Source organism: Marmota marmota, unplaced genomic scaffold (assembly GCF_001458135.2).
Source record: "Marmota marmota marmota unplaced genomic scaffold, marMar, whole genome shotgun sequence".
In the NCBI taxonomy this organism is placed as follows: domain Eukaryota; kingdom Metazoa; phylum Chordata; class Mammalia; order Rodentia; family Sciuridae; genus Marmota; species Marmota marmota.
The window spans coordinates 37,244,658-37,253,688 of record NW_026000037.1 but is presented as its reverse complement, the minus strand read 5'-3'; the positions used below and the strand labels follow the sequence as shown (position 1 = coordinate 37,253,688).

The 9,031-nt window shown below is 34.1% G+C and overlaps 1 protein-coding gene across 1 annotated transcript in view; it reads right to left on the bottom strand.

The window, feature by feature from the left end:
- Mbd5 (methyl-CpG binding domain protein 5) overlaps nucleotides 1-9,031 on the bottom strand; it is a 405,383-nt gene that overhangs the window by 65,431 nt on the left and 330,921 nt on the right. Inside the window, exon 7 of the mRNA XM_015479159.2 lies at nucleotides 1,024-1,197. The gene's annotated coding sequence lies outside the window, so the exon portion shown is untranslated. The remainder of the gene's footprint in view (nucleotides 1-1,023; nucleotides 1,198-9,031) is intronic.

Below are 9,031 nucleotides of genomic sequence, written 5' to 3'. Positions count from 1 at the left end.
AAAAAAAAAAAAAAAAAAAAAAAAAAAAAAAAAAGAAAAAAAGAAAACCTTTCCCTGGTCAATTTATAAAGCATCTCCCTTATGTTTTCTTCTAGTATTTCATAGTTTCAAGTCTTGAATCCATTTTGAGTGAAAACCAGGTTATATATTCTCTCTCTCTCTCTGTATGGTAGGATTGAGCCCAGGCACTTTACACACCCTTTTTATTTTGAGACAGATACTTGCTAATGCCAAGGCTGACCTTGAACTTGGGATCATTCTGCATCATCCTTCTGAATAGCCAGGATTATAGGCATATGCCATCATGCCCAACTAGGTTATTCTTAAAGTGAAAATGACATTACTCAGCCATTGAAGAAATTCATCCAAAAACATTGTCTCTGAATATATATAAGTATCTAGGAATACTCAAGTCCAATCAATGTCCCCCAAACAACTAAATGTAAAAGATAACTATAGTCTAAATAAAATGTCTGATAAGTTCTCTCAAGAAACAAGATGAGGAAGACCATTTCTGTGTGGCTTTTAGAAAGGGGGGAGGCCCACAGAGCTCACAAGCTCCACGAAATAAATGATTTTTTATTGTGTTTTTGTAGCTCACACATCAGGAACAAAACGAGTAGGCAGCAATACCCACAGATGTTTAACAGCATCATATGTAGTGCCGCATAGGGACTTCATTTAGCATGTAACTGACAGCTTGCTGGAATGCTGAGAATGGCAGGAAAAATGTAGCAGCGAAAGAAAACTGATAAATACAGATACAAGAGCTAGGGAATTTCACTCTGACAAAATGAAGCATAGAATATTTTAGAGATGATATATTAAAAAAAGCAAAACCAGTAAAAATAAAATTTCTAATTTAACAAATAATTAAGCAAAACATAAGATCAGTTATAAAAAGAATGCTGGGCTAAATTCCACATAAAGAAGTGCTTTCCTTTTACATGGTTCGTAAATAATAATTAATTGACAATAGTTATATCAAAAGATTCACATGAAAATTTGCATTTCCTGCTTTACCTGAGAAACTGGACAATGTGGTAACACTAGGTCAACATTCCTGCCTTGCAACAATTATCTGGAACGGAGCAGTGGCTGCTCCTCCAGAAAGGACTTGGCTCTCCAGTTCAGTGCAGTGGCTTCCTGCTTCATTCCCACCAGTCTGGCCTCTGTAGGCATTTGGGTTTCCAACCTCTGGAATAGAAAGGACCTTGAGATAAGGGTTGAAGGACTCACTGTAGCTCTCGACAAGAGGTACAACTCATTTTTACTGATCATTTAGCCTACATCTCAGTTTCTTTTGTAAATGAATACTTGGTAGATTATCATGCATTATTAGTACATATAAAAACACCAGTAAGCCAGCTAAAACCATAAGCATCCAGACAACTTTCCTAGTAAAAGTGAGTTTGCCCCAAGACTGGTGATTCTTGAGTTAGAGGATGTAAATAATATGAGACCTTCCATTTCACTTTAGTCCTCTACCTTTCTTTTTTAGCATCATTGTTGACAATATCACATTACCATTATCTTAGGAACTAATCTTGAGATCAAAGAATTTTGGAACCAAACTATATAATTTATTCTTAATAAGATATATAAAATGCCACTGATTACCTCTCCTACTCACCACTCCCAGGATTTACAACATTGTTTTCTTTTAGCAATTAAGAACATTTTTCATAAGGTCTTTCAAAGGTGTACTTGAGACCTCATAACTGCTTGCTTTATTTTTTTCTAGCCTTCAGGGAGACATTGATAAACTATGCTGTTCGACAAGTCTTCTGCAGCCTGGGTAAAATAATCCTTATAATCATTTAACTTATTTCTCTTTTTCCATAGCTACTGAACAATCTTCTAGTTATGTGATAGATTTCATAGGCACTGTGATATATAATTTAGTTAACAACCTGGATAGCAGGTACAAGTATTAGTCACTAAAAACAAACATACATATATAAATAGGTCACCTGGTATAGAAATTAATTTTTAAAAAAAGCTTTTGTAAATATAGATGGTCTTTGTTAGATCCCAGAGGCCCACTACTCTTGACAGTAAATAGCAAAATCAAGTTTTTAACTTGGAAGAGTTTAGGATCAAAACCTGTACCACAGTTACTCCACAGGGTGCCTACCACCTTTGAGATTTTCCCTGAGGGCCAGACTACCGGTTTTTTTTTTGTTGTTGTTGTTTGTTCGTTTGTTTTAGTTTTTAGTGTGTTTGTTTGCTTTAGGGCCACCTTCCTCTGATAACACCATCACCCAGGTTAAGGTAATGTGTAGAATGGGATGTGGGAATATGATTAGACAGTGCTGTTCCTTAGAGAGGCAAAGAAGCAAATTAAGGGTCGTGCAGCCAAGGCTAAATGACCATGTTTCTAGGTTGGGGCTGGGGGGTTGGGGATATAGCTCAGTTGGTAGAGTTCTTGCCTCACATGCACAAGGCCCTGGGTTCAATCCCTAGCACACACACACACACACACACACAACAAATAAAACAACAACAAAACAAACAACAAAAATAAAAACAAAAAAACCCCAAACTCAACCCCCCCAAAAAAAACCCCACAAAAAACCCCTCCCCCAAAACCCCAAATCACTGACCTGTGAAGTAAAAGGTAATCCAGAATTATATTTAATGTATTACATATTTATCTATATGTGAAGCACTAAGATAAACATGGGGAACTCAAACATGAAGCCAACATGGTCCCCATCTCAAGCAGACAACTGCCTGACAGTGAGAGTGGGGAGTGCAGCAGTCAGGTAATATCAAATGATCCCGGCTATGGTACAGATTAAGCATGGAATACTAAATGAGCACAGTTAATCTGGTTTTCATGGATGGGGGCAGCAGTAAGGAAAGAGTATATCTAGGGATGCACAGAGGTTAAATAGACAAAGAAAGGTTAGTAGGAGACCTGAAATTTCACCTAATCTATGCAAACAATCTCTCTTCTAAAAGACTAATATTACAGATTTTACATTTTTGTCTGTTAACAACACTTCCAATATCGTACTCATTTTTAGTTGGTAAGCAAACATAAAGATCTCATTTTTTTAGACTTTTTAACCTTGAAATGTGATAAGTGATGAGGCATTAATTAATGAATATTTTCCATAGGAAGATGTGGATGTCTGCTGTATGCCTAAAATAAAAAATGATGTCCTAATATCTACAGAAGCAAATATTGTCATTGAGAAAAAGTAATATCAAACAATGATTGGTTAATTTTGGTGAGAAAGGAATATCAGATTTGAGTGTATATTGGAGACAAAAGCCAAAAGGAGCAATACATGGGTAAAGGGAATATTAGATGAAGTAGTTTAAACTACTGGAAAGTACATGATTTAACAGAAGTCGGTAAATGATGAAAAGAAGACTGTGGTGCTGAAGGTATTTTAGCCAAATATGTAAATGATAGTCAAGTTATCATCTCCTAGGAACTGCACTGAGCACTCTATACATACATATGTTAACTTATTTAATCTTTACTACAACAGTATATGATAGGAAACTTTATTTTTTCTGTTCTAGTGTTGAGGAAATTAAGGCAAGACAAAATAAAGTAACTACTTTCTCTTTCTAGGCTTGATAATTTATATTTTACTCTTACATACATTTTTTTTCTCCTTAGTATTTATTACTATGTAGTATGGATACAGTAGTCAATATAACAACAACAACAACAACAACAACAAACAAACAACAACAACAAAAACTCCTTGTATTTCTTGACCTGAGTTCAATAGCTCTTTGAAAGGCTGGTTTTGAATCACAAGTTTTTTCTTCCCATGGCACATAGAGAACCTCATGTATGTTGGAGTCAAAAACATTTGTTGAGTGGATAAAGAGCACAGCTAATCAGTAAGTATATACTGAGCCTGACTCAGCTAGTCACCATAATATAGAGAAATACAAACTAAGTGCTTGTCTAAAAGAACTTGCACTAAGGAATAGAAATAAGGTAGAAGCATAACGATTACCTCAGGCATAAAATAAGAAGTTCTCACTTTAATTACTTCGATTCTCCAACTAGCTGCTTATGCCTAGAAATTCTCACACATCACTCCTTCCAAGAACACATAGCATCCTGCTGCACTAAACTTTTAAAAGTTTTTGGAAATGTCTGTGCTGCTCACAGGGCTATGCTTATGCATGTATTATTCCCTGGGCATACAAAGATTTTTTTCACTTTCTCAGAGCAACTTTTTTTTTAAACTTAATTTCATTTCATTTTTTAAATTGATTTTTTCATATCTTTGGTTGTATATATAAAGTATATTGACACCAATTTGTGTCTTCATATATGTACTTTGGATAATGAACTTTTTGTTCTGCTGAGTTACTCATACATTCGTCTTTCAGCCTACAGCACTGCTTACACTTGCCACACTCCATTTTAATCTACACACATTCCTTGTTTCATTTGTGTTTTTGGTTACTAAACATATTATTAGGTATATGGCATACAAATAACATGCCTTCTGTTGAATTCATTTTTCTTGTCTTTCAAAATACTAAAGAACATTTTTAGCTTTTCTAAAATAAAACCACAGATAGAAAAGTTATTATTAATGATATGTCAAAAAATAGCAAGTGGTATACAAACACATACAAGGTAGATAATTCCAAATATATATCTACCCAACATTGAATGGAGATTTGACTAGAAACTATTTTTCTTATTTTATTTTCAGCACAATTTCCAGATTCAGAGTATATCTCCTGTGCCTAGAAGAGTGCCTGGTACCCACAAAATGACTTTTTGAATAAATAAATAAATGCCTGTATTTAAATCATGTCATTAAATGCTAAATGTCATGGCAAAAACTAGATGTATCCCAGGAACCTAGATAATGTAACAAAACAGAAACAACGGTGAACTCAGGGTTAGAAAGATTTTATCTGTGGTTTTTCTAGTTACATAACTTTAAGCAAGACACTTAAACTGAGTTGTAAATTATTTTTTAAAAAATTTATTTCTAAAGTTTTTTTGTTCTAATTAGTTATATGTGACAGCATAATGCATTTCAATTCTACACAAATGGAGCACAACTTCTTATTTCTTTTCCAAATATATATCCACTATGCAGTCACACTGTTTATGAAATCATACATGTACATAGGGCAATAATGTCTGTCTCATTCCACCATCCTTCGAATCCCCACCATCTCTCCTCCCTTCAGCCCAATCCAAAGTGCCTCCATTCTTAGCCAGCTGCTCCATTCCCAATATGGATCACTATCCACATATCAGAGAAAACATTTGGCCTTTGGTTTTTTTGGGATTGGCTTATTTTGCTTAGCAAGATATTCTCCAACGCCATCCATTTACCTGCAAATGCCATGATTTCATTTTTGTTTAAGGCTGAGTAATATTCCATTGTGTATATATGTATATCACATTTTCTTTATCCATTCATCTGTTGAACAGCATCTAGGTTGGTTCCATAGTTAAGCTACTGTGAATTGAGTTGCTATAGACATTGATGTGGCTGTATCACTGTAGTATGCTGATTTTAAGTCCTATGGGTCAAATGGTTACATTCTTTTTTTTTTAAATATATTTTTAGTTGTAGATGGATGCAATACCTTTATTTTATTTATTTATTTTTATGTGGTGCTGAGGATTGAACCCAGTGCTTCACATGTGCTAGGCAAGCACTCTACCACTGAGCTACAACTCCAGCCCCTGGTAAAATTTTTAATTTGTAAAATTAATAGATTGGGCCAGATCACTCTATCAGTAGCCTCTACTGTTAAATGAAATCTAAATGGAGCATCAATCATATAACCAAATAGATATTTGTTCATTTAATAAGATCAAATTATGTCATTATTCATAAAATCCATTAATAAGAATGGGCTGTTTTGATTGATAAAAATATTAAATTAAGAATACTGGTGAAAAGTGCAATTTTAAATTGTCTTTATTAATAAACCAGTTTCTATATTTTGTTTTGCTTTTATAGTATTGACTCATTCTAATTACCACAGATAAGCTACTACAAATGGCAACAATTAAAAAAAATAGCTAATTTGGCAATATTAAAAGATTCTACAATTAAAATTGCCCAGAAGCTTGGAGGAAGAGTTAAAAAAAATCTTGTTTCCAGGGGCTGGGGATGTGGCTCAAACGGTAGTGGGCTCGCCTGGCATGCGTGCGGCCCAGGTTCGATCCTCAGCACCACATACAAACAAAGATGTTGTGTCCGCCGAAAACTAAAAAAAAATAAATATTAAAAAAATTTTCTCTCTCTCTCTCTCTCTTTTTTTAAAAAAATCTTGTTTCCCAAAATTCCTATATATAATCATTATTCATGTTAGTGTTCATGAATATTAACAAATGGGCAAGAACTACCTAAAATTAAATTAAGCAAAAAAACTTTCTTTAATATAAAATATTATTACATTAATTGTCAGTTCAAAAAATATGTATTTTTTGGAAATGAGAAATTGAACCCAGGGGTGCTTTACCACTGAACTATAGTCCCAGACCTTTTAATATTTTGTTTTGGGACAGAGTCTAGCTAAGTTGTCTAGACTGTCTAGACTGAACTTATGATCCTCCTGCTTCAGCCTTCCAAGATACTGAATTACAGGAGTGTACCACTGCACCTGGAGCCACTGCAAAACTGTTGAGAAGTGGTAAGGACATGCGGTAGGAAGATGCCCACGAATCTTGTTTGTACTTCATCATTCTGGCAAAGATGCAGAAGCAGTGTTCTTGCTTGCTTAGTTTGATTTGGATATGTAATATTGAACCCACGCTTATAAAAAGGCCAACTATAAAATTTAAAATACAAACAAATACTTGTAAGTTCCAACATTTACATAAAAATTTGTAGGGAAACTTTAGTCAGAAATCCATAAACATAAACTAGCAGCACACTTTATTTTTGTATGATTTTATTTCATTTTGTGTGATCTCTAATGTTACAATTGGATTAATTATTTGAGTGTGCATTTTTAAATTCCTTCTAATTCTATTATTTCTACATAAGTTTTAAAAGCCAGAAAGATTATAAAAATTATTTCCAGTTTTTTCAGTCCACATTTAGTGAGATTAGACAGAAGGACAAAAGAATAGGATCCAACAGAAGTAGAAAACTTGAATTAGGGAGTAACAAGAACTATGATTTTAAAAAAAACATGCTGATATTCCTATTACAGGAAAAATCCCTATCACATAAACTAAAAACAGCTAGTATTAAAGATTCTTGAAACCTCTAAAATAAACATTGATGATCTGTAGGTAATTTAATTCATAAAAAAGTAATTTCATTCCTTTGCAGTTATTTTCTGATAATGACATCTGTCAGATATAAATAATTTCAGCAATTTTGCCTTTATTTGCTTGAAGAATATATTCTCATTTGAACTACAGAAGAAACTCTCTTACCTTACCTTCACTTAAACAAATCACAGAATTCTTCTGTATATCAGTGACATATCCTCTGAGAAGGAAATGAAGAAAACTACCCCATTTAAAATAATCTTAAAAAAAAAAAAATAAGGTACTTGGGAATCAACTTAACAAAAGAGATGAAAGATATATACAATGAAAACTACAGAATCCTAAGGAAAGAAATCAAAGAAGACCTTAGAAGATGGAAAGATCTACCTTGCTCTTGGATAGGCAAAATTTATATTATCAATATGACCATATTACCAAAAGTACTATACAGATTTGATGCAATTCCGATCAAAATCCCAATGGCATTCCTCATAGAAATAGAAAAAGCAATCATGAAATTCATCTGGAAAAATAAGAGACCCAGAATAGCTAAAGCAATCCTTAGCAAGAAGAGTGAGGCAGGTAGCATCACTATACCAGACCTTAAACTATACTACAGAGTAATAGTAACAAAAACAGCATGGTATTGGCATCAAACCAGACTGGTAGACCAATGTTACAGAATAGAGGACACAGAGACTAACCCACAAAATTACAATTATCTTATATTAGACAAAGGTGCCAAAAACATGCATTGGAGAAAAGGTAGCCTCTTCAACAAATGATGCTGGGAAAACAGGAAATCCATATGCAACAAAATGAAATCAAACCCCCATTTCTCACCATGCACAAAACTCAACTCAAAGTGAATCAAGGACCTAGGAAGTAAACCAAAAACTCTGTGTCTAATAGAAAAAAAAGTAGGCCCTGATCTTCATCATATGGGACTAGGCCCCAACTTCCTTAATAAGACTCCTATATAGCAATAATTAAAATTAAGAATCAATAAATGGGATGGATTCAAACTAAAAAGTTTCTTCTCAGCAAAATAAACAATCTGTAAGGTGAACAGAGAGCCTATATCCTGGGATCAAATTTTTATCCCTCATACATCAGATACAGCACCAATCTCTAGGGTATATAAAAAACTCAAAAAGGTAAGTACCAAAAAAACAAATAACCCAATCAACAAATAGGCCAAGGACATGAACAGAAACTTCTCAGAAGAGGATATTCAATCAATCAACAAATATATAAAAAAAGTTCATCATCTCTAGCAATTAGAGAAATGCAAATCAAAACTACTCTAAAAGATATCATCGCACTCTTGTCAGAATGGCAGCTATTATGAAGACAAACAACAATAAGTGTTGGCAAGGATGTGGAGAAAAAGGTACACTCTACACTGCTGGTGGGACTGCAAATTGCTGCAGCCAATATGGAAAGCAGTATGGAGATTCCTTGGAAATCTGGGAATGGAACCACCATTTGACCCAGCTATCCCTCTCCTTGGTCTATACCCAAAGGACTTAAAAGCAGCATACTACAGGGACACAACAACATCAATATTTACAGCAGCACAATTCACAATAGCTAAACTGTGGAGCCAACCTAGATACCCTTCAGTGGATGAATGGATAAAAAAATGTGGCATATATTCACAATGGAATTTTACTCAGCAATAAAAGAGAATAAAATCATGGCATTTGCAGGTAAATGGATGGTACTGGAGAAGATAATGCTAAGTGAAGTTAGCCACCACCCCCCCCCCCAAAAAAAAAAAAAAAA